Source organism: Python bivittatus, unplaced genomic scaffold, assembly GCF_059951505.1.
Source record: "Python bivittatus isolate LINGU-HERP-01145 unplaced genomic scaffold, Pbiv_v1 ctg000330_np1212, whole genome shotgun sequence".
NCBI lineage: Eukaryota > Metazoa > Chordata > Lepidosauria > Squamata > Pythonidae > Python > Python bivittatus.
Window position 1 is genome coordinate 37598054 of NW_028277058.1, and position 27617 is coordinate 37625670.

General features: G+C 38.3%; 1 long non-coding RNA gene across 1 annotated transcript; it reads right to left on the bottom strand.

Moving 5' to 3' along the window:
• Positions 1-1209: 1209 nt before the first annotated feature.
• On the bottom strand, positions 1210-26683 carry LOC148215949 (uncharacterized). Its single transcript, XR_015796332.1, has 3 exons — positions 26320-26683; positions 14708-14823; positions 1210-5171 (listed from the first exon to the last, which is right to left on the bottom strand). It is a non-coding gene; the product is annotated as an uncharacterized LOC148215949 (long non-coding RNA).
• Positions 26684-27617: the final 934 nt, after the last annotated feature.

Below are 27617 nucleotides of genomic sequence, written 5' to 3' on the forward strand. Positions count from 1 at the left end.
CTGTGTTGTCTTGGCTGTGTGCTTAGGATTGTTGTCATGTTGGAAGGTGAACCTTTGGCCCAGTCTGAGGCCCTGAGCGCTGTGGAACAGGTTTTCATTGAGGAGATCTTTGTACTTTGCTCCATTCAGCTTTCCCTCAACCCTGACCAGTCTCCCAGTCCCTGCTGCTGAAAAACACCCCCACAGCATGATGCTGCCACCACCATGCTTCACTGTTGGGATGGTATTGGGCAGGTGATGAGCAGTGCCTGGTTTCCTCCAGACATAACATTTAGAATTGAGGCCAAACAGTTCAATCTTGGTTTCATCAGACCAGAGAATCTTGTTCCTCACAGTCTGAGAGTCCTTCAGGTGCTTTTTTACAAACTCCAAGCGGGCTTTCATGTGTTTTGCACTGAGGAGAGGCTTCTGTCTAGCCACTCTGCCATAAAGCCCAGATCAGTGGAAGGCTGCAGTGATGGTTGTCCTTCTGGAACTTTGTCCCATCTCCACACAGGATCTCTGGAGCTCAGTCAGAGTGACTATTGGGTTCTTGGACACCTCTCTTACTGAGGCTCTTCTCTCCTGATTGCTCAGTTTGGCCACACAACCAGCTCTTAGAAGAGTCCTGGTTGTGCCAAACTTCTTCCATTTGAGAATTATGGAGGCCACTGTGCTCTTGGGAACCTTCAGTGCAGCAGAAATTTTTTGATAGCCTTCCCCAGATCTGTGCCTTGCAATAATCCTGTCTCTGCGCTCCATGGGCAGTTCCTTTGAACTTATGGCTTTTGCTCTGATACAGTATGCATTATCAGCTGTGAGGCCTTCTATAGAGAGGTGTGTGCCTTTCCAAATCATGTCCAATCAGTTTAATTTACCACACGTGGACTCCAATCAAGGTGTAGAAACAGCTCAGCAACGATCAAGAGAAATGGAAGGCACCTGAGCTAAATTTCAAGTGTTGTTGCAAAGGGTCTGAATACTTATGCCAATGTGATATTTCAGGGTTTTTTAAAATAAATTTACAGACATTTCTAAAATTCTGTTTTCACTTTGTCATTATGGGGTACTAAGTGTAGATTAATGAGAAAAAAATGAATTTGAATGATTGTAGTATCAGGCTGCAACGTAACAAAATTGAAAAAAGTGAAGGGGGTCTGAATACTTTCCAAATGCACTGTATGTATGTATGTATGTATGTATGTATGTATGTATGTATGTATCTGTCTGTCTGTCTGTCTGCCTGCCTGCCTGCCTGCCTGCCTATCTTAACTTGAAGAACTTAACGTGAACACCCATGCAAAGCATTTTTGTTTTTTCCATATTATAATAATCTTGGAAGATGACCACATGCCCTAAGTTTGCATCCCACAAATTCCTAACACACCCACACATTTATATATACACATACACACGCCCCACAAAAGGGATAAAAAAAGTCCAGGGGGCAGCAGTGAGCATGCTGTTGAAGCCTCACCCCTTTTTCACATGCATTGTGCATATGATGCACATAAAAATGGGGCAGGATTCGATTGTGTGGCTGTGGTTACCCTTTTCACTTTTTTGACCTTCCCTGTGGATACTTCTGTATATATATGTGCATGCCCACACCCCTATCAAGCAATTCCATGTGAGGTAAACAACACTATGCAGAGTGCCAAAAAAGTATATGAAATATTAAGCCAAAAAATTAAAGGCTGAATTAAGGAAAAGGAAAGAACACATAGTTACATCTAGTTTACACCAAAACTATTCACTATAACTCACCATACCTCTGCAAACTAATCATCATTCATACATTCTTTATACATTGCACTTCGTATTTAAGATTCTTGCCTCTCCCTTTTTGAGGATTTCATCAAATACACCAACCACAACTTTGTGGTCTTCCTCCATTTCTCAGCCCATTCACTCTTGCTTCACAGATTTGTTTTGTAGTTTGATTCTCATTGATTTCTGAGCTTCCTTCTCCCTTTATTTTATTTTTAATGTTATTTATTTTTAATAAGCGTGACTTTGCCACTTCCGTGACATAGGCTCTTATATTCCAAGTAGCTGTTTCCCATATGCCATGGTCATCACCAACTCAACCCATGGGTATTGATCTCTACTGGCCATTATGGCTTTGGTCAACTGAGACTTTCACATCATTTCACACTCACAAGATGATGGAATGTAGCTAGCAAAGGACTCTAGATTAGAGAGCCTTGCTGGCATAGAAAAGCATAAGCATGCTTAAAGGAAAACTGGCTTCCTGTTGTGCTTATAGCAAACTGGCCAAAATGTCTCAGAACTGACCTTGCAACTTACCACTTGCAAGGAATGCTGCACAATGTCCCAATATGACTCAGGCTGGTAATCTACTGTACGCCATCTTATGAAAAAGCCAAAAGTGAAAACCTTTGAACGGGTATACCTTTTTATTTGATTTTGAAAGGATTGTAAAAAGAAACACTAAACACTTCTTCAGTCCTTATTTATTATTTTAGCATAGACTAAATCATGCATATATTTTCATTTGCTAAAATGATAAATTATGATTTTCCCACACCATGTCATTCATTTTACTGTTAAAGAGTGATCTGGGCATGCTAGTTCTCTGTTCACATATATTGAGTATCTTGTATTTTCCTTATATATTATCAGACATTTTGGCTGAAAGATTCCATTTTATTCTGGAAACAAGCAATCAGGCGAAGAAGTTGGTGGCTCTGCCAGGAACAAAAGCTGGGCTGGTGTTTCTGTTCATAGCCTCCTCTGTTGATTATTGTAAGAAGGAAAAATGCTTCCTTCATTAATAGAAATTTCCCAGAGAGTTATTCCTGTCTGTTTACAAGCCTTCACTATGCCAGTTGCAGTAAGCCCATGTGGGGAAACTTTGAATCAATCAGTCTAAAACCCTAGAAGGAAAAATAGTCCAGTCCCAAAATTTACTATCCTTCGAACTGGTCAAGTAGTTTATAATATAATTTTAATATAGTTGTGGCTAATTCAGCAACCTATCTTTTGGTACACAGATCCACAAGCAATCAAGCAGTCCAAAACTTGTGAGGGATTTTGTTCACTTTTCAGATGGTTTGCTTAGGAAGTCTGTTTTCTGATCCATTCTCAGGCAACTCAAGGAAAGGGACAGATATCCATCACCAGAGACCCGTACTGATTTAATACTAAGGGATTTTGAAAGTAGGCCAAGGAACACAAAACCCATGTTTACTCAAGGGTTAGTCTATCACCGGGTATTTTTTAAATTCATTAACAACTTAGAACCTTTTTGTGTGCCCCTTTCTCTGGAACAGATAATTATTAACCACTCTAGCTCTGTTTCCTCTCCCTTTTCTTCATTCCTGATGCAGTTAGGAGCTACCCAAGAGGGCCAGTAGTTGAGGTCAGAGGACAACCCACTATTATTGTCTCCCTTTCCCCAATGGCAGCAGTGTCATCATTCATGCTCCAGCCAATGAACTGGTTGGCTGCATTATCACTCTGACAGGATCCATTGACTGACATAATGTGGAAGCTGCCTTGCAGCCATATGCCACAGCCATTTTCCAATGTTTCATACTCAGGACCCCCTTGAAGCAATGCCTAAGGAACAGCTGACCAAGCAGTAAGCTCTTTTAGAGAAACATGTGCCTTAGGTTCAATGAAATATCACAATGGCAGCATGAGGGGACCTAGTCTTCATTCAGCACCCATTCCAGTCTGCTGGCTGTCCACGCAGTTCATCATTTTCAACAGTACCTTAACTTCTCCATAGCACAGAATCCCAATTCTGTGAATGTATCTCTTCTTTTTCCTTCTAGCTACCTCTTCTACCTCTAAACTAATATATTTAGAGCTAATGCACCAATCCATGTTTTGTCAAACGATTAAATAATTTCTTCTCTATACCGCTATGTTTGTGTTTATATAAAGTAAATCTGCAGAACAATTTTTCCATTTTACTGTATGAACTAATAATTTTCTGTTGTTTGTAACTATAAGAACTTGTTTGAGCTTTTTCTTGATTGTGTGTAAACTTAATTGATATTGAGATAATATATCCCCTAATTATAAGTTAGACATTGTTTATTAGTTTGGAGAATAACAATGTACAAGTCTGCTTTTGACTGTCTATCCTATGCATTACATTTTTAATATTGTAATTTGTTAAATTTTGTTACAGTTTTAAGGGGTTTGGGGTGCCTTTTTTTCCTTTGGTTTAGTTTAGTTTTAATTTTGTTATTGTTGAGTATTCTGGTACTCTATTTTTTGTAATCTTCTAAAACAAAGAATAAAGTTTAAAAAACAAGCAAACAAATCTGCTATGTGTGTCATATCTTAATAAAAAGATCCCATATTCTTTTATCTGGCCATGCATACGTACACATGTATGTATATGAAGAAAAGATGCTGGGCACATCATTCTCCCACTCTTCCAGCCAGTGCACAAGAAACCGTTTCCTCCCTTAACTACCTTAGATGGGGTTCCAAATTGTTCTGCAGCTAGATTAAGATGAAATGCCATAATTATGTGGCTGGTGACGGTCTAGCAGCAAGTAATTCCTATTCCACCCTAGCTCCCTGTCCATCCTAAACATTTCTTATTTCTGGTATTGTTGCTGAAAGCAACAAAGTTGGTAGAAAATATATGCATATACATTTGGTGTAGAATTTGTGGACTCTTACGTGCGTCTCACTGAACCCAAAACTAGCCATCCACATTTTGACCTGGATTACTATACAAATTCATCCCATCTGGATTATAGTCTAACAGATCATTTAAACTCAGAAAGAAGGATTGAATAAATCATTGGGTAAGTTAAGCATGGGTAAGCATGCCATACAATCATAGATGGTTAGTCCCCAAACTTAGAGCTGCAACCAATTCTGCAATTCTGTTTCTCTGATTTAATCTCACCACAGTTAATTTACAGATCTATGATGTTACTAATAGCAGGTCATGCTATGGCTTCTCTAGACCAGTATTGGCTGGCGTTAGATCTCCAAAATCTCAACCAGGATTCTTTTTCACTGCTGCCACCCGAGATGCTTTGATATTCACCTCCTTCATGTTTTCTTGAGAGATGAAGTTAATACAGCTGGTGGGGACGTTAGAGTCTTCTGAGTTGCAGGACGTTCCAACTGTAGGACGTTTTGCCTAGGAAATACATTGGACTCCTCATTGTTTGGCAGATGGTGAATGCAATTTTCTATTAATAAAAAACAACAAACATTTGTTCATTTATTTTATGTTACACTTTCCAACCACAAATGGCTGCCAATGTAGTTAACAATAATAAAATGAAACAACACATTTAAAAACACAATATAAAATATAATTAAATTGCATTGACGAAACAAAAGGTATCCCTCCTGTGAATCAGCGTGTACATGAAAAACCTTGCTAAGAAAAACCTGTCTCCTGTGAACAGGCCATTATACTGGATTACACTGTTTCTTCATACCACATGCTTGCTTAGGTGGTCTCTTGAAACTCTCCTCAACATTATCATCTTCAGGGCTGATATCAAACCTGGATATTTCGTGGATCATTTAGTGCCATTTTGAAAGACAAAAGGTAGTTATCCCCCCTCAGTAATTTTCTCTGAGTTGAAGAGAGGGGTCACCTCACCTTGGTTAATAAGAAAAGAACCAGCAGTTGAAACTAAAGGGCAGGAACTACAAATGAATGTAGATACTCTAAGATTGGTTTTGTCTGGGTTTATCTTATTTTTTTTCTGTCTGCTCTTCCTTGGAGTGGTTTGGGGACCCTCTTAAATTCAGGTTCATTCTTCTTTCAGATAAATATACTATTTGATATCCAGCTGTTAATATTTTGAATTATAGTAGTATAAATTTAATACTGATCAATGATGAATTATTGATAAACATTCATAGTGGCTGATAACATTAGTTTAAAGCTTATTATACTATATTTCATATTGAAAAATATCCAAGGAAACTGCTGAGGCAAAGATTCACATTACATTTAAATGTTAAATTTAAAACCAATAGTTACAAATACTCATTTCAGCTATAGATTATATTTGCTATATAAAATCTCTGAAACATCTCACCACCATCTTTTTTGATAATGCCTTCAGTTACCAAGCATTCTTAATCCCACTATTCTTAATCCTAGTAATCTGACACAATACTCCAAAACTACCAATCTCTTCTTAATATGCAGCAGTATCCACAGGATATGATTAAAAAAGACAAGATGGTAGCTATGATGGTGTGATTGAAGCTTCACTTGTTTTTTAGGTGTGTTGTTTGTGCGACACACACAAAAATGATGTAGAGCTTCACTCATATCATTACAGTCACCATCTCGACTTTCTGACCATAACTTGCTGACACCCCTGTTAATATTTATTAAGGAAATTATCATCAATCCCTTTCACCTAACCTAATAGCTTAAGGATCACCTACTCTCCTTTGAAGCTATACTTATATTTTAAATAAGCATTTAAGTTTTTAAAACACAATCTAAAGATCCAAGATCCATAGTTGGGTAATACCTTCTTTAGAGTTACCCAAAAGAGCATAGAAGAGCATGAGCAAATTTTTGAGTTCTCTAAAATTCTTCATCAGGCAGTCTGTTACAGAAATCAGAGGAAGAAACAAAAGATGGTTCAGTTACAAGGTCTGTAGTTTAAAGTCAGTCATAAAAAGGAGTTATACTGTAGACTGAATGCATTTGTTAGAGATATATATCATCACTGTCAACTAGCATTTAGTCACCTAGCATTCAGTTCTAGAATAACCTGATACAAATAACAAAGAACTGTAATTTGGTAGCTGTTCTTTACAAAAATCTAGCAGTTTTACAGAGATGCTAGCTAATCACTCGCTATTCTTCTCCATAATGTACACAGGCACAGTGGCTTTACTCCTTCACAATGTGCTGAACAGTCTTTCATCTACTGAAAGAGCAGTGTGTTCAACATGTGTAAAACAGTCCTTCATACAAGTGAATGCCAGAATTCTCAGCAAATGGTATTGCATACAGGCAATCCCCAGTTAAGAATGTCCGACTTATGGACAACTCATACCTACGAATGGGCTGCCTATTATTAAAAATGGCGGACAGCATTCTCCTTCCTTGAGCCGATGAACCACTGAAGCCACACAACGTTTTCATGAATCGCTGAAGCCATGTGTTTTTAATATATAGCCTGTTTTCAGAAGTTTTCAACAGTTCATGAAAACATTTCACAGCTTCAGCAGTTTGATGGCTCCAGGAAGGAGAACGCCATCCTCCATTTTTAGTAATAGGCAGCCCATTCCTAAGTATGAGTTCCAACTTACATACACATTCGAGTTAAAGACAGACTTGGGAATGGAACTCGTTTGTAACCTGGCAACTGTCTGTATTGCCATATTGAAGCATTAACATCTTATACAGTACAAAGCAGAGTTCTGAATGCCCACCTAGGATTGGACAGCAAATATTCAAGCTGGGCAACAGATCTGCAAAGAGTTCTGCGGACAGCTCAATACAGAACTGTATTTACTTGTTTATTTTATCATATTTATATGCTGCCCCCAAAACTCTGGCCAGCTTACCACAGATAAAAGCAATTAACATAAAAAATAACCATAGAAATAATTAACACCATGAATTTACCCCTCTCTCTTTCTCACTGTCAGCCTCCCAGGTAGACCAGACAGGAAACACGACAAGGTGAGCTAATTCTACTTTATTGTAAGGCTACATTAACAGAATCTTGCAAGTCTGAAAGTACAAATCTCCCACCATCTCTTTTTACAGTCTGATAAGTTAGGGTGGATTCTTTCTAAGTTTCTTTCTATGCCCGTTATGCAGTTGCGGGCTCCTTCCCCTTTTCTCTGATCATTCCCTAGGCAGCATCTCTTCCTCTTGTCTCTCAAGGTCATTCCCATATACCATTACATGCACACGCACATGAAACCTCAACTCCTATTTAGATCAACCACTCCCTGGGCACATTTCAGACACGTGGTTCTTCCACTGGTATGCCTATTGCTATAAAATCTGAGGGTTAAAATCCACCCATCTGGAAGGTACCCAGGAGGCATACATATATGATGGCTGCTTTAAAATTTGTACTTCTGAGGCTTTTGAGCCAACGAAACATTTAATCAGATTGCAAGCTGGTCAAGTGTCTGGTTCCATCTCCTGGGAAGAAGCTGTTGATTTTTTAAGAAGTCCAAGTTGATTTTGCAGATTTTGGTTGGTTTACCCAAAGGACCTTTCCCTACTATTTAGTTGGAGTCTATCCATCCTTTCTTCAAACAGCAGAAAACTATACCACCATAATAGTTGCTGTTTTCACTGCTGATGCTTATCCTGAATCTATTGCCCCTCTTTCTAGTCCCTGCAGTTACCTGACTTTCATCTTAGGAAATGCATGAGAAAGCCAAACAGATTTTATATGCTTTGAGGCTGCCCCTGAACAGTTGGAATAAGAGTAACATACTACTGTTAATGGTGATAAAGCTAAGAATGAGTTAAGCCTGTCTAAGCCCATGAGCTAGGGATGAGATGGACAATGTCAGGGGGATATGGCAGAAAGTTGTCACCAAAGCATATTTGTGTCATGGTTATTCAAGTGGGAAAAAGCCTATAATGCAGCATTTTGGTTTTGATTTACATGAGCACAGCCATTGTAATTGGTAAAACATGGCTTATGGCATGCTGGGTCAACCTACCCAGTTGTGGTTTTTCAACAAACCATGGTTAAACAAAGCATAGCTTTATGCAAAGAGGAACGGCAACTATTGGTTCTGACAAGGCAGGGGAACTTCTGTCTTTATTGTGGGTTCAGCTGTGGAATGTTAAGAGTGGGAGGAAAAAGGTAGAGTGACCAAATCAGGCTCATTGAGGGTTCTTGGAGAAGCTACAGAGCTTTCTTCCTTCCATGCCTGAGGGTTCCCACCAAATGATCTTTGCTGTGTTAGTTTGAAAGCTAATTTCCTTACTCATTTTTCTCTTCTTGATGCCTTTGGAATGTGATTTAAACCATTCTTTCTTCTTCATAAATGTCGGGAGCCTGTGGCTGTCCAGAGTTGCTGAATTACAAGGTATAGCATCCCTGATTGTTGGCCATGCTACCTGGAGATTTGGAATAAAATAAAATAATAAATTTGGAAGACTTTGGAGTCACTTGTATTCCCAGATATGCAGTTCTTTTTATATTTATATGAAAACTAAGCTAAATAATACACCAAATATATTTGATGCCTTTGATAGTCCTGATTTTCATGGTTTCAGTAACAGCAACCAGGACTGGAAGTATGAGAAGCCATGAAAAGAAGACCGGAACTGCCACTCCTATAGAGCAGTCAAAGGCAGGAATAGGTCCAGGGATTTTTGCAGCCTGGGGGAAAAGCATCTGGTATCTCAGTTCCAAATGGCCCTTTCCTATGGCTGTTGTTGAAACAGCAAATGAAGATTTGTGCTAAAGGATATTTTTTTCTCAGTATACTACTAAATCAGCTGCAAATACAGGCACTGGCTTAACTACAGTATGCTTTTGACCATGAAGTATGAAATAATGTAGAACCTAAATCTCATATCCTATCTAGGATCACCATTTTTCTAATTGTCATTATATCAGACATTTTTTTAATATGATGCTGAAAATGGGGCATCATGTACCAAGCTAAAGATGTCTCTTAAAACAAAAGGATGGCTCTTAAAGAAGTAAACTGACTTAAGATACAAGACCACTCTAGGTAGGGCCATATTGCCGCTGCCTCTCGTCCTTCCCACCTGCTCCATCTGCCTTTCCAAGAAAGAATAGGCACATTTGGTGGAAGTTGGAGACGGCGTGGTCTTTGGGGGCATTGGTAAATGCAGAGGCCCAGCTCTCTAAAAAGCGAGCAGAGAATGGAGCAGGAGAGCGGAGCATAGCTTAGCTCTGTACAGCTGCAGGGCTGCTCACAACAGGGCAGAGTTCTCGCAGAATGCACTCTTTGTTCCCAGCCTTTAAAGGGTAGGAGAAACACTTATGCATGGCAAATTAGCCCAAAAATGTATTTCTCTAAAACACCCAATTGTCTAGCCAGCTCTGCAGCTGCAGGGAACTTTCAGTGAGAGAGAGCAAGAGAGAGAGAGAGAGATGTGCGCGCATGCGCGCGTGCACACACACACACACACACACAGATTGCTTTGGGGAGGGGGGACAAGGTGGCAGGGAGTGAGAAATTTTGCTTGGTGGGTGAGGAAGAGGAAGCAGAGAGAAGGCCGACTATGTGGAAGGAGGACAAGTCATGTGCATTTGTTCAAATGTTACTAATTTTTTATCATGAGAGAAAAAGCTGGGAAAGATCATGTCAGGGAGAATCCATGTGATGATATTTGTAGTTATGGAAAACTAAATACTGCAGGACAATTGCTGCATAGGCTGAATAGGACAGTAGTTCAATGCTCCGGCCATCTGTGCTGTATCTTGAGGTTTACTTTTTAAAATAATAAATGTTTTAAGAATATGCAATATATAATTGAAGCAAGTGGTAAACATAATATAATTAACTGCATTTTTGCATTCATATGCTATGAACAATTCTGTTTCTATTTTTTAAAAATTACCTCAATTTATTGCTAACGTATCTTCCCTAACATTATTATACTTGATTTCTGATATTTCATTTATACATTATGCTTACATCTCAGTATGTATTTTTCCCCATGCTAACATGTTTTTTTTTAATATGGCAAAACATCAGATATGATGATGATTTTGCTGCATGTTTCCTATTGCTGAAGTTAGCAGATTCCCTCCTTAACCCCTTCCCCTCACACCATTTTTCTTTATTTCTTTTGCAATTAATATGTAGGTAGAGCTGATCCCATTCTCATCAATATTCTCCATACCTTAATTGGAAGCCATAGGGGTTAATGATAACTTACCCAGTAAGTTTTCCAATTACATCAAACATTTTAATCCAATCTTTTTTTCATTTCTTTGCCCCCTGCCTCCCCAAAGGTGTTTAATGTCTATGGATTGTCATTTCCTCATGAGATCCAAACAGCCTGAATATACATATCTGCAATAATTCCACTCATTTTTCTGGTAAGATTGAATAAATACAAAATTGATGCCAAAGCTTTAGCATCTGGGACAATTAAACATTTCTACTATGACAATTGAACTTCTTCCTTGAGTCACAATCTTACCTTTTTTTTTGCAAAGTGCCTTAATGATAGCAGTGGAAAAGTTCACTGCCATTGTTCTGACCCCAGTGGGCAAAAATGGGGAAAGGCATAAGTTATTTTTCCTTTCCAAGAGGGGACGGGGAAAAAGTCTCCCAAAAAAGGTTGTTAGTGGTGGGAGAAAAGGCAGTTGGATATTGCAATGTTTGGAGGTTCATGGAGGAAAGTAAAAGATGGGGCAGAGAGGACAGAAAGGTCCCAATGGGGGAAACAACAATAGAAATAATTATTTCAGAACAGTAGGTAAGCAGATGCATTACTTTATATTTTTGCTTAAGGACATGGAGGGTTTTTAAAATTGAATATGTGCCATCAAGTCGTTTGTAGATAGATAGATTTTCTCCATGATGACCTGTGATCTTTCAGGTCTTCCAATGGTGCACTCATTGCCACTTTAACTGAGTCCATCCACCTTGCTGCTGGTTGTCCTCTTCTTCTCTTTCTTTCCACTTTTCCCAGCATTACAGCCTTTTCCAGAGAGCTATTATATAATTTTTATATAATAATTGAGTGGCTAATTCAGGGTTAGTCCCTTGAGAACCATTTACCAGCAAGCTCCAGCCATTGGGGAGTTATTATTGTCAACCAGAAAAGCAAAAGATAAAGGGTTTCCTATTTTTCGCAGGAAACAAACACCCCATAAGCAAACCTACTTTGGCAGTCTACTTGAGAAGAAACCGTTGTGCCAGGAGACCTTGCTGGGTATTTCTGAATTATCAAGAGAAAGGGATAAGAGTATGACCCAGAAATGACAGGCTTCATCCTGCTACATATAGGATGAAGGGAGAACCTTTTTTAAGAGAGGGATCAAGCTGTGTTCCAATTCTGATGACTCCATAGACATGTCCATGCAGTTTTTTGGCAACAGTATGGAAATGGCTTGCCACTGCTTTCTTCCAGGATGCTTTTTGACCTCCCATTCTAACTTCCAACCCTGGGATTCCCTTGTAATCTCCCAAGTACTAACCAACCCTGTGCCTGCTTAAGCTTCTGAGCTCAGACGAATTCAGCCAAATATGGTCAAATACAGATTCACACTTACTGGGCAAAAATGTTTATTTTTTAATTATTGGAATTATTTCATTTACTGGCATTAATTTTTTATTATTAACAAAATTTACATGCTGCCCAATATTTTATGCTGTATTTTGTTATCTGTGCAGTTTACAAAAACAAACTGGTAAAATGCAACACTAAACAAAAAAGTAGCCAAATAGATTGAAAAATTAAAAAAAGAGAAAAGCTTCCATTATTATTTTTATTTATTTTTCAATCTATTTGGCTACTTTTTTGTTTAGTGTTGCATTTTACCAATTTGTTTTTGTAAACTGCACAGATAACAAAATACAGCATAAAATATTGGGCAGCATGTAAATATTGTTAATAAAAAATTAATGCCAGTAAAATATGCTTTTCATGGAAGCCTCAGGGTTAAAAACCCTGAAGAACCTAGAACATCAGCCATGGAAGGGACATGCAAAATCTTTTGGCCATCAGTATACCGTTCCATGGCTATAGGATCATATGTTGAGAAATTTGCATTTTTAGGAAAAAGTATCCAAGAATGTATATCTAAATATTATTTAAGTGCAAATTTCCATGCAGATTTTGTATAATTGCAGATGAATAGGGCAGCAGAATGTAACTGGCTTAGGAGCAGATGCAAAAGCAACTTAGTCCAGTAATGCTCCATTCCTTCCTTCTGCAGAATGAGGATTATCCACTAAAAACAAATGGCCTGCTGAAGGAGGATATGCCTGCCTGGCTGCCTGGAACGTTACAGGGATGTGCCAGTGTTAGAGTGTTGGGCTAAATCCAGAAAGATCCAGGTTCGAACCCAGCCTCAGACATAGAAGCTCACAAGGTGACTTGGGCCAATCGCTATTTCTCAGCCCAGCATATCTCAGAGAAGTGTGACCAAAAAATGGACAACACAATATTATGTACAGCACTTTGAGCTTTTTAAGAAAATAAAGGATATAAACCAACTAAATAAATAACTTGATTGCAACATGTTACAGGCTGCAGCTGCCTGAACTCGAACAAACATTTGTAAAGGCAGCATAAACAACAAAGGACAACACAAAACCTGTCCTACCATTTTCACAGTCTGTGCCTGTCCAGCTACGAAATGTCACTAAATCTGACTTACAGCTATTCTGTAATAACTAAAAGTAGACTCACTTCAGGATAATAATTATTATGACCGAGTTCACCACCAACTTGCTTTTCTGTCTATAGCCCCCAATTTACACCTTGCCCAAAATGAAACAATATGATTCAAAAACAATAACAATCAATACTAAAATGAATCCTGTTGCAGTATTGTAATCATTCATTCACTAAATATAGAGTGTTCCATAACAGCAGCAGATCAGGACATTTAAAGTTCACTAAAATACAAGTTACAATAAACAACCACCTCCCCAAATGTTATGAAGGAGCCTGAGGATCTCCAAAGAAAGGCATTCCAACGTCTTGGCACCACGATTGAACAAGTCCTGTTTCTAGTATTCATTAATCTAATGGGACAGATCTTAAAACTTATCTTGAAAGTCACACAGCAAACTGTGATGGTCCAGTTAACAACCTGAGGGAAAAGATGACTCTATAATAGAGCATCTGCTTTTCATGACATCTGCTTTGACACAAAGATCTCAAATTCAACCTCTGGGATCTATGATGAAAAAAATTAAGCAGCATGTGATGGAAAGACCTCTGCCTGTGAATCTGAATCTTTAGAAATCCATCAGGCCCTCTGTGATGGGAAGTATTGAACTCTTATCATTTATTATTATTTATTAAATTTGTATGCTGCCAAATCCTTCCAGACTCACACCATCTTACCACAACATGTAATGTCCATGGTACAATTAACCCATAGACCCAAATGACTCCTATGTTGGTGCTTCCCAATTTTGGGATCCTAAATATTGCTGAACTCCAATTCACTCCCAACTTTGGTCATCTTCCAGAAGCAGATGAAAATGATACTTTTTCCATGGGGCATGTAGGGGTTGATGCCAGATGCTGTTCAGCTTGTAAGTTTTTATATATCTGATTTTTATTATTATGTGCTATTATATGTTGTGAACCACCAAGAGTCTATTCACAATTGTGGCAGGATATAAATGTGATTAATAAATAAATAAATAAATAAATTCCTAACATTCCTAATTGTTGCTCAGGGTGGCTGGGGATTATGAGAATTATTGTCCAGCAAATTAACACCATAGCTAAAATTGACTTTGCTAGATGGACACATAGTCAACATGGTGAAAAGGACCTCTTCAGTAATGGGAAGGCTCTTAGGGAGAAACTCTGGTTTAAGAATATGGGGATCATACTCAAGAGTAGTGTCCCCATTGGTCAAATATCAGAAGGTATCTGGGTGTATTTAACTGAATGATTTTTAGAAACTAATTTATAACTACACAGGACTGGAAAAGACAGTTTAAGAATGTTATCAATTACTTGAAAGATTGCTATTTTATTGCCCTGACTCTGTTTGACTAAGGGCACATCCATACAAAGGTTCCTTACCTATTCAAAAGTAGACCATTGTGGATCACCTTGAAACTGCTTTGGAAGGATTGGGAAACAGACACAATAGCAGTGTGAAATTGCCTTCACTCTCACCAATGAGGCCCGATAGGTTTCTGAAATAGAACAAAAATCTTATTTGCTAGAGGGCGAGGCAAAATGAGTGTATATAACCCAAGGAGTAATCCTTCCTGCAATTTGTTTTCTGGAACAAATCATATTCTTTCTTTAGATCCTGCAACAAAGGCTATTTTATCTCCATTTCCAGTTTCAAGGATAGAAAGCATGCAAAACTCTCCCATTTGAATCTGAATTCTTTTAAAAGGTCTTGGCTGGTTTCCTTGCAATGCGTATGTGTGAGAAGGGCGGGAGGCTGTTGGTAGTGGATGGACTGGTTCTTGAGGTCTAATTCCAAAGACTGCAAAAAGACATGAAGTTTCTATTGCCCTTGATCACACTCTGACCTCCCTATTTGTGCCAAGATACCGAGGAATAAATTGACAGTAGAAGTTGTAAACAATGAAACAGAAGCGCCATCCAATGCACCCATCAGGGCTTCTGTAAAGAAGTAGGGCAGTATGAAAAGGGTCAGGGACCCAGAAGAATTGTTATTGTGGTGATTAACATAAGAAGAACCCTGTTGGATCAGAAAACATCCCATCTAGTCCTGCATTTTGTCATGTAGTTGCCAGCCAGAAGGAAACAGGAACTCACAAGCATGATGTTACTCCATTTGCAGCTGGTATTTAAGGTCTGCTGCCTATGATTCCAGAGGTAGTAACCAGCCAACAATAGTAGGTCTGTTGATAGTCTGATTCTCCTTGAGTCTGTCCACTCCTCTTTAAAACCATGTATATTTGTCAGAAACAAATTCCACATAATCTATACTATACATTGTGTAAAGAAGTACTTATTTTTTCAGTTCTAAATTTTTGCTATATTTAATTTCAGTGGATGACCCTGAAATCTAACTTCATAAGAGAAATATTTTTGCTTGCAAATCAAATAATTGATGATGATTTGGGGAAGAAAAGCCCATAAGATTTGTATTCTATAGTTATGAGTCATGTTTGATCTGATCCCATAATTCTTTTTTTAAAAATCTGTCCGAATTCAAGCTGCTCACCTATTTCAAATAAGGTACGTTAACATTATTAATCTTTCAAGAATCATTGGTTTAATTCTTTAAAAATCAAGGTTTTGGCCTATTGTTTTAAAAATTAAACGAAGTGCTTATTTGTCTTCTGGATGTAAAGCTTTCATTCACATGTTTTTCCTTATATACTACACATGTCAATATACCACTTAAATCTTTGCAACATCTGTTAGCTTGTGACATGGGCTTTGACACATTAGGATGGCATCCAATCTGGTGCCATCCTAATGTATTGAATTATACTACTGCCATAATTCCTAGTCAGCAATGTTGGAGAGTGCCAAGTTGCGGAAAGCTAGTATACTGGAAATACAAGTCAGAAAATGAAATTATAGATGATACAATGACCATCTGTGGTCTATTTGTGGGACCTTGTAAGGACAGTCCAAATAATTGCCCAGTCCAAATTCAATGAGCAGATAAAGAATCTTAAGGAAAGTTGAGCAGGAGCCTTCAATACTTGGGCAACAGATTGAGCTAGCCCATAAGCATCTAAGCACAGTGTTCCTTATTATAAAAGCATTTTATTTATATTATAATGATTATTTCTACATGTGCATCTCAACATATAAACTAGCATACATTTTATGCAAATTGATGTCATCTTTTTAACTCATTTTTAGCAACACATTTTCTCTTTTTTGGCAATTCTTAAATAATAATCTATCAACCTTTGGAATTAAGACTTCTTCCTTTTTTTTCTTCCAGAGTTGCATCTATAATGCAATTAAGTTTTCACATGTCTGTATTAGCTCAAGTTGTTTTTTTTAAAATAATGGACAGACATTAAATGAAAACTGCTGTACTCAAAAATAATTCCCATACACATGGATCAGAAAGAAGGATTAATTCAGAATTCCCTCTATTTTAGAGGAAGAAGATGGAAGGTTCTTTGAAGTGAATATTTTCCTATATGAAACTTGGGGAATGATTTCGGCCGCGTGAAGACTGCACCACCCTACACAATGCATGAATTAGCCCTAAGTTATTCATTTAATCAAGAAACAAGACCAATGGGGGTTAGTTAAAAACAATGTGCTAACTTTTAAAAAATATAAGATGAAATTCACAGGATAGTAAATATCACTTCTGCTCCTCTTTATGATAATAACTAAGAAGTGTTTCAAAGAAGAAACTTGTGGCACTATAAAGACAAATTTATTATCACCTAACTTTTTGTTGACAATGTAATCATCAGATACATGGAGTATAAACATATGAGAGGATTATTATATAAATACAGCTTTGCTGGAAAGGGGAAGGAAGAGAAAAGGAGGGATGGAGGAAAGAGGTATGACAAAAACACATTAGCAATAACTGTACAATAATGCCCTTGATATCTCTGCGATATGGACTCCTTGTCACAGCAGGCTTCTGGAGGATGGATGTGAAGTTCAGAGGATGACCACTGATTTTTTTTTTTTTTTTTTACCATCATTGACACCTGTGGATTCCAGTGCTTGTCACAGAGTGACAGATCAGAATCCAAAGTAGTAGAATAAAGGCCCAGTGCAGCCCCGTCATGCCTCTGTCCTGGGCCATCTTCCAGCTGCAGCAGCATCCGCTTGAGGCCCAGACAACAATTCCTACCAAGTCCTTTGCACAGATTTCTCTCTCTCTCTCCTTTTCTTTTTAAATCCCCCCTTTTTTCAAACATATCATTACAGTGAAACAAAAATGGTGGGACAATAACGCCATTGATACAGCCTTCTCATCACCCGCTCCTCCCTCCCTCCTTGGTGCGTGCCAGCACTCTTTCCACCCGCCCAGAGCTGGAACCAGTGCCAAACAACCTCTGCTAATAAACAAGAGGAACCAGATAAACCAGGAAGACAATAGAGGGATTTGTTGCATTTAGAGATGGTGGGAACAATGTCAACGTCGCGCGCAGCTGCATAGAGCCCCCACACACTTGCACCCAAGCTAGTATGATTTATGAAAGGTCAAGGTTTGTCGCGTCTTAAATGGTCCCCTCTTTACATCATTTATTAACCCTTCCTGTACAATGGCCCCTTATTTTATAGGGTGAAGGGTTTGTATATTCGGAATTTCTTTGAGGAGCTGAGGAAGAAGCACAGAGATTCAACTGTAGACAGTCTCCCATCTTTGTACTCACATGGATGATGGCTGGTATTAAATAGCAACTTATTTTATAAAATTCCAGAAATGATAAAGCAACACAAATTAATAGCAAATAGAGGAAAAAGGAAAAGTGTCTGCCCAAAGATAAGAGATTACAATTGAAAATCAAATGACAACATGCAGAGACTAAAATGGAAAGGGAGTAAAGAGAAGCATGAAATGATACAATAGATCTATGTACTAGCAAGCTAAACTATTTATATTGTTACTTTTTCAGTAAGCATTATGATAAATAAAAATGATGAAAAAGATATTAACAGAATTTAAGATTGTCCCTGCAATAGACCTAAAATATGCCACTCACTTAAGGTGATCCTGATTTCAGTTATTTATTCATTATTTTCAGTTTACAAATATTGACATCAACCAGTAGATACAAAATAGCAATTGTCATTCCACCCTCTATATTCATTTTATAATTTGAAAGTTTCATGGACAGTAAAATTGGCAACTTTATAAGGGGTTGAGTTTATATATGTTTCCAACATCCAGTTGCTAAAATATATTTGTGATTTGCAAATGTTGAACTGGGGAAAATCTATAGGCATTCTTGATTAAATATATCAAACTCTCAAGATCAATGCATGAACATATAAGACTGATCATAATATCTATCTCTGTCTCTATCACACATAAGACTGCAAGGATTTTCATGTCCAATAATTTGGAATTTAGAACTAATTAACAGTTGACAAACAATTGCATAATTCTGTATTAAGAATCAGGCAAATAGCTGTGCACTGTAATGTAACACAAAATCAGACTAGATCATAATTTTGGTGTATTTGGGTATTGCTGGAGTTCGTTTTCCTGACTGAGGGGAGTTCCACACTGCCATTTGCACTGGCCAGTGACCCTTCCAACTGACCAAGGAGGGAATGCATTCTATTAATGCCCACCCCTGATCCACATCTTAGTGCAGTATTTTTTCCCTTGGCAATTTCAAAAAACACTGTCACTGTGAGGGTAAGCTGCAAAGTGTCTCTTCTGCCCAGTTTAAAAGGATTGCTGCAAGGATAACATGGGTGAGCAGCTCAGGGGAGGGGGAAAAGATCAGGAATTGGGAGCCCCTGCCAATGGGAAACCCCGGCTGCAAGATACATTAACAGTGATTCTTTTTCGCGCTGCAACTAAGCAAAGTTAATCAGCCCTACTGCCCCACAGAGATGATGGTGTATGACCATGCAGACACAAAGTCGATTTGGAAGCAATAAAATTCTCCACGTAAAGAACCAAGAGAGTGAGTGACAGTAACTACTGGTATTAATTTGTGTTGCTTTTCTGGACTCTGCCTTTGTAGGCTATGTATATTGTTGTTTTTTGTTTTTATTTGTAAGCCATGCAGAGTCATGATAGACCAAGGTGGTCTATAATGAAGATATAGATATAGATATAAAGATTGCCATTTTATAAAGTTCTTATGAGAACTCCTTACCAAAACATGACAATGCACTTTGCTAAATGCCTTTTTTGGAATGCTAATGGCCTTCAAAACATAACATGAAGGCCTAAATGGTATATAACCACTAAATGTAGGCTATTTTGATAGGCAGAGTTCTAGTTCTCTCAATAGGACTGCAATCCAGAGCATGCCCTTGGAACTGGATGTACTATCAAGTACATTTTAGAACCAACGTGTAGATGTCCATATGTATCTAGCTGTTTTGAATTTCATATAGTTTAATTGTTTTTCAGAGCTTGCTTCCAGCTTCTATGCAAACAGGAGACATCTTTAATTATGAGCCTGGCCCCACCTACTTTTTTTATGGGCCCCATAACATGCCCCAAGTATGGCTCTTGACCCAGAAAAAGTTGCACATCCTATTATAAAGGAAATAGTATTGACCTAATCACAGGTTTGTCAGGATAGAAATTCAGGCAGAGACATAGCAAATAAGGAAAGGGCAGATATCTATTAAAGGAGAGAGAATGGAACAATGTGGCTCAAAACATCTAATCGCTAGTTGGGCCCCTGGGATGGAAGCGATTTAAAGAAAGGAGAAATGTCTTCCTGAACATTTTCCATTTTGTTCTCTACTTGCCAACAGAATTGTTTCTGCCCTTGCTTTGGCATCTCGGCCTCAGGGACCCTCTCTTTCTCTCTCTCTCTCTCTCTCTCTCTTACTTACACACACACACACACACACACATTCTTCTGGGAGCCGATCAGGGTTTGAATGACACCCCAGATGACTCTTTGCTATTAATTCTTGAAAACAGAAAGAACTCCTTGTTCTTATTCCCTGGGAGGAATTACAAGGAAGGAGGCAGCAGGCTGAAATGTTCCTGGCTTAACCCTTTCCCTGACTTCCTGGGATGCTTCGCAGAGCAAGGGTGCCAAAGACACAAGTGCTGATTCTGGTTTTTCCTGAGCGTTCCCTAAAAGAATGAGGGCCTTGCCAAAATATGCTCCAAACACCCATATATTTGTTCAACACATACATACTAACCTCCAGTCTAGCAAGCTGTTTTAAAAATACTCTCTGTCACACTGATTATGATACCAAAACCTATATAGGACTTAATGATAAAACATAACCATAATTTTGGAGAAGATAATGCAAGTCTGGGAGGGGAAGGGGTAATTTTAAAAAAAGCTATTAAAACCTGATGTTCTAGTTGACACTAGAAACCTCTCATTCTATCAGGGCAGGAAGGGTTAAGAACAAAGGAATAGGAAGTGAAGGGGTACACCTGTCGGTGCAGATAACCTACTGCTTTCCTCTTTCATCTTCTGAAGCTCGAAGTAGACAAAGAAATTGATTCCTTTGGCAATTGTAGATCTTTTTCTCTTCTTAACCGCTTCTAAAATAGCTGGGTATGCTATGTTGGCTTTCTAATTAAAGCCTTCCAGACTAATCCAAAGATTTCAATAAAATCATACTGCATAGCTATTATTTCTTTTCATCATGCACAAAAGAAAAAACGATGGAAGGAATAGTGGGAAAAGATGAAAAGTTTACAAATAATGAACAAACAGATCTGGGGCTCATAGAAAATTCTATGGGTAATTGCCAGGCAATTTCTAACCAAAGCCTAATCTAGAAGCATTTTGGTTCCTAAATTCATAAAAATCACTCCAGTCACTTTTGCCTATGGAGATTTAAAAGAAAGACACACTGTACTTTTGGTGTACAGTATTCCACAAATGAGATGCACGAGACTGATAATATTTTTATGCTCTTAACCTCTGTTAGATACTGTTATCTGCAAGTAGGCCTATCGGTATGGTTGGCATAGAAGCAATATCTTAATTTGACAAAATAGTCCTGATAATCTGTGATGTAAAATGAAAGCCAAGAAGGCTTGATGATGATCGGAAGAGATGACCAGACCCTCACACTTCTAGGTGAGGGAAGCAGGCAAAATGTTTGTCAGTGAAAACAAAAACACTATAATTGGAATGCAACTTGAGAAAGACACTGGGAGGTATAGACCTGAGTTTGGTCTTAGTCATCTTAAGGTGGGCATATTTGGAGTACTTTCATGGAATTGTTGCTGAGGTAGGCTAGATCTTTACAAAATGACTGCATGGGTATGCACAGATATTTTTTATTTTCTAAAAATGAGTATGAAGCCATCTGTGTCCCAAAGACATTTTTGGAAATAAAAATACTTTCCCTTTGTAGCATCCCAGCTTCCTATTTATTTTGTAATGTACAAAACTAGGTGAAGCAAAAAGCCTGGGGGGTGTCTATGGCATGCTGGCATCTCTGAGCACCACCCAAGGGCCTCAGGGCTAAAGATTCCGTTTGAGACAAGTGCACTTTAATGTCCCATTCAAATGTATGTATGTATGTATTCAATATTAAAAATCCACCTCCATCTATTCATCATATATTTGTAAATAAACACAAACATTACCTAAAGTTAATGTTCTGTTTTGTTTGTGAGAAAAATGTTCAGGCTTCCTCTTCTATTTCATCTTCTTTTTTCCCCAGTAAAGTTTGAAGTTACATTTTAAGAACTCTATGTACTTTTTCTTTTATTTTGATTATCTATCTATCTATCTATCTATCTATCTATCTATCTATCTATCTATCTATCTAATTGTCAGCAGATTTCCAGCCACCTTCTAAAAGGAACCAAATTTAGGTCCTGAAATTTATTTCAGTTCAAAGAAGTAATTATATAACAATATTTACAGCATCTTTGGCAAGCATGCCAAACAGATATAAAATATAATAGATGGCAGTAAAATTCAGAACTATACCAGGATTCTCAAATGATCTTCTAAATTCATCTCAATCAGTAATGGGTAACCTGCAGTCCATAAACGTTTTCGATCATTCCACCCCAGCAGAGTGATTATACAACATTTCATGACAAGAGGCACATGTAAACTGTAATATAAATCCTAAAATGGGTTAAGATCTTTTAAACACATACAAAGATATACAAGCAGCACATCAGAAAAATCCTGGAAAATTACACTGTTGCCCAGATAGGACAAACACAAGACATGTGCCCTATTGTATAACCAAGGGCCCTTTCCCTTGCCTTCTCTATGCAAGAAACTGTCCAAGTCTACTGTGATAACCAACCATCTGTACTGGCAGTCCTGCAAAGCAGAACAGACTGACAGACCTCTTTGCTTATATTGCAGAGATTAATACTCTGTCACCACTCATATGATTAATAGCATTTACTAAAACTCAGCTGCAATACCTGCGAATCCAGGCTTAAAAGTTACCCTTATAGAAAAGGCATGCCTTTTTCCAAAAGCTTTCCTTTAATCTCCTTAAGAACTGAGTATGTACACACAGCAATCCAGCACATGAGTAAGACTACTTTCTAGGCTATGCAAAAAGACTAAATCAACTCCAGTTTCTAATCCAGGATCTTTATTAAAGAACTCATTAGAGAAGAGTCAGAATAATCAATCACTTAGCTACCAACATTTATCAGGAATCTTAACTTTTGAGAACACTTTCAGAGAAACTCCCTGGTTGGGTTTCTTCACTAGAAGATTAATCAGGTTTCATCTAGTAGAGGGATTTCTGGGAGACTCGGAAATACTTTTGAGGAGGAAAAGTTAAAATTACTAATAAATATCTTGGGGTTTGATCCTATAATATCTGCTTAACATAATATGACAGCCTGGGATGTGGAATGATCTTCGTCAGTGATCAAGTCAATAGAAAGCTTGGCACTCTGATTTCTGAGCCAGTTAAACATACATGAAGATACATTGGGACCAAGATGGCCTTTAAATACATCCCTGGTAATAATGATCCATTTTAAAAGTGCTCCCTTGTATATAAAATAAATTGATTTATGCGGCAATCACACATAACTAGTATTGTATTTAGAACATGTGCTGATTCGAATACAAATGGAGCCCACTGGGACACTTGAATGGCTTTTTAGCTTACTTCCCCCTGTTACTACTATAATCTCACATCCTGCAGCCCATCATACAGCTAGCCAGAGAGGTTATTGTGATAACATAAAGAGTGCTATTTCACCATCCTGGTACTGTTCCTAACTGTCCACATACACACATTTGGGCTGGAAAAAGGAAGTGTGACCAAATCTCCATACCTTTTTTTTTTTTTCATCAGCACTACACAGAAGAAAGGGGGAGATTTGGTATATTTATATATGCATATCTCATCAGCATGTTTGGGACTGACAAGATTGCCCATCTTAATGGAAGATTCTTAATCAAAACATGACTCTAGGTGAACAATGCTCATGAATTGTAGCCAGCATAGCCAGTAGTGGGGAATAACGGCAATTGCAATCCAAGTTCTTCTGAAAGGCTACACATTGTTGACCCCTGGACTATACTAAATTAAACTTTCTTTTTCAATTGGTTCCAATGTCATCCCTGGATAGCTTTCTCTATAATGAACAAGCTCATAAACAGTAATAGCAAACCACAGCCCAGATGTGAAAAATCTAGCTTCAATTTTCCAAAATTCTTTGGGGAAGGGTATCCATAGCTCCTATATAGCTGAGCCATTTGAAACTTACCCCATGGTGCTTCCAGTTTTCTTATGGCCTAAATCATCTTACTTCAAAATGAAAATGAAACAAGGTTAGCAAGGGCTGTTCTTGGTACAGAAGAGCATGGAAATGAGCATGTTTACCCCTTTGCAAGCCAAAAGTGCTCACAGAGATCCAACATCATTCAGAAGCCACTTAGCTAGCTAGCCAGCCAGCTGGTCAATGGCACCCCACACCTCCTTAGTTAAACCCTTTTCCTTTCTATAAAAAAAAAGAGAGAGGGAGAAAGTTTATTGGGATGGCCAAATACCTATCCAGTCTTTTGTGGACACTTTTGAGTCTTGATTCCTGCTGTTAGACTGGAATATGGGGAACTGGAAGGCCTCCTCCAATGATTGCCAAGACCATCCCCTGGAGCACAATCTTATGCAATGATAGTTACTGCCTAAAAATGAAGAGTCCTGTTTCCAACAAACTTCCCAACTGCAGCAGAAAGCAGCCAGGAAAAAGCATACTGGGAAGTGCATCTTAATATTAACTTTAATACATTTTAATGTGGCAACCTAATCCCAATCTGGAAGAGACCCTAGGAAAGATACTATTTACTCATAAGGTCTATCCAGGCTGAACTAAACATTACATTAACATCCCCAGCCTTGCTCCTTCCAGAATTGTAATTACAGTTAGAATTTCCCAATAGGATTTGTCATATCACTGCATTTGTAGCCTCAAAAGAGTCAATAACTATATAGAAAAGATGGCTGAGATAGGACTGTGCCCTCTACATTCTCCTTGCCCACAGAGTTCATTAAGATCTCATACTTTTTTATCTCATTCCATAATGAAGAAGAAATATGTTAAAAATAGACTTGGTTCTTTAAGTACATATTTTCACACTATAGATTTACAAGTTTAATGGGCATAAAACTCAAGGGAATTCTGAGAGATGTTGCACCACAGAGCTCTTATTTTTACAATGTGAGGAGGAGGAGGAGGAGGAGGGGGAGGAGAGGAATTCTCAGCACCTCACTAGATTACAAATCTGAAGATTCATTCTAAGCAAGAAAATTAATAAGGTATGCTACCTTTATAACACAAGGGTGTGCTCTGAGGCCTTAGGCTGCATAGGATCCCTGAAACTTTTGGATGCAACCCATAGAGATCTCTCAGAATGCTTACCAATTTGTGAGAAAAAAATGATAAATACTGTACATGATCAGAGAATAATAATATTAACTATTTTAATTTTAATTACATTTAATGCAAATGAACGGAAATCAAATTTACTTTTCATTTTAGCTTCACCCACTAATGTTGTGGTGTAGTCCCCAGCATCCAACTCAAAGTATATTTGTGGCAAAGACCTGATAGACTTCAGGCTGCCACTGAAGTAAAATGGTGTTACTAAAATAGAGATCAATATCTCACAATATAAGGAGCAATCAGCCAATTTACATTCATGTTCATAATTAAACACATAGATTTAAAACCATCCTAAAGAAGGCATTCCATTCTCCCTCCCTTCTGCTCATCATCTTTGAAACTACATTGCACAAAGAGAATATTTTGTAGGCCCTCTGTAAATTTGTCTGGCTTTTTACTGGCATTTCCTTTTATATAGACTTGGGATGATGATTCAGATCACTGTGTGTCATCAGAAACTCTGTCTTTCTGTAGCAGTTCTCAAATCCCAGGCTTTTCTGTTAGGGGGACATTAAAAGTCCTTGCAGCAAATGAGTTTCACTATCTGTAATACAGAAAGGATGTAAATAAAGTAGAAAATATGGAAATAAGGAGATGATGATGATGATGATGATGATGATGATGATGATGATGATGATGATGATGATGGAAGAGGAAGAAGGAGAAGAAGAAACACACATATATATACACATACAAATATACTGTTACTTCTTCCAGTTCTTCGATAGTTGTGGCTTTATTACTTTTTACACACTAGAATTCATCATACCAAAGTCATTTAAAATTGTCTCCATCTTAGATAATAAGTTATCTGAAATATGTTGGCTCTCATTTGTAGCCTCTTGCCTTAACCCCAGTCTGAAAAGATCTAGTGAAAATCTGCTATTTCAGCCTCTTTATCTCCATCTCATTGCCTATCTTCTCTTACAAAGGAGCCTAGCCCATAGAACCCAGTAGAGGGTGACATTCATTTCTGTGTTTCTACCACAGAAGAACCAAGACTTTTCATGGAATGTGAAAAAGGAAGGACAGTGGTGGGTCCTTTCCTGAATGAATCTCAGCATCTATCAGAACTTGAAGAGGAACTAGAAGTCTGCACTTTAGACAGCTCCTGCTTCTACAGTATAAAACAGAAAGAAAATAAATAAATAAAACTAACCTTCATTCCCCTGCTTTAGCTCCAGCAAGACTTCCAAACATTGGCAATGGCAGATTGAGTTGACAATCCCAAGTAGTGCCAACCATCTGCTCTGTCAGTATGACCTTGGAATGTGGTGGAGAATCAGAAAACCGGCATAGTGATCTCAAAGACCAAAAAAAAAAAAAGGTACCATCAAACAGGGGTTTATAGTTCCCTCTGAAGCAAGGAATAAAATGAATCTCTCTTCACATTCTCCCACTGTCAGAGGCTGCTTCTTGCTCTGTGAGGAAGTGTTTCATTCCAGAGAGGCCCTGAACAGTCCAGAGCCATCAAAAAAGGCTCAGCCATAGCTGTGCTATGGCCACTAGCCCAGCTCCTGTGGTCTCTGCTTCTTACAGCCCTATGTGCTCCCTGGTTCTGGGCAAGAAAGGACGGGCCTTTAAGAAGCTTTGTGCATGTGTGTGGGGTGTGTGTGTGTGTTTTAATCACATGATTATTGTTCACCTGTATCTTGAACAAAGGCAGTGCACTGTTAAAAAGCCCAAACAAGAAAGCAGGCAAGAGAAGGGGGGAGAAATTGAAGGGGTTGTTGAGAGAAAGAGAGAGCCCTTATCAAACTTTCAATTCATGGGTCTCTCTTTCCGTCGGCACACTGGCGTTATTGTTCAGCCGTTGTGTGTTGACCGTTTTCCCCTCTTTCCTTGGCCCGTTTTTGCTCTACTGTATAGAAATATTTAATAGAGTCCCTCCAATTTTCCAAAGGGGGATGACACCAGTCCTTTGCCCCCAAGACAAGAGTCATCCCAAACAGATACCTCTATCATATTTACAACATGGTCTGGACACATTGGTTACGGTATTGAGGGTACAACCCCACCTGTGTATAATTCCCCCAAAGGTTGAGATGAGATAATTAAAACATCAGATGTCTTCAGTGGCTGAAAGTTTTTCTGAGGAAATAAGGAATATCATGGAAGCTTAGCTTTCATTCTTTAGCTCCTCTTCATACGTGGAATCTATTGACTAGTTTCTCTTCCAACAGGTTGTTTTTCTGATGTGTTCATTAATTCCTTTATTTAATTTTGAGTAGAAAATGAGTACATTGAGGAGAGGACTAGGTTAGGCCTTTGTTTTTACTGGTGATTTAAAGTTTCAACAGAGCAAGTTAAGATGGACATCACTCTGCAGAGAAGTTCATGCCATCCAGCATCAACAACCTCAAAAGTAGAACAATATCAGCAGACAAGAGACTAAAGCTGAACAGTGGCCACCACAACCACAGTAGTGTCAGCACAGTGGAGAGGGACTAGTACCTT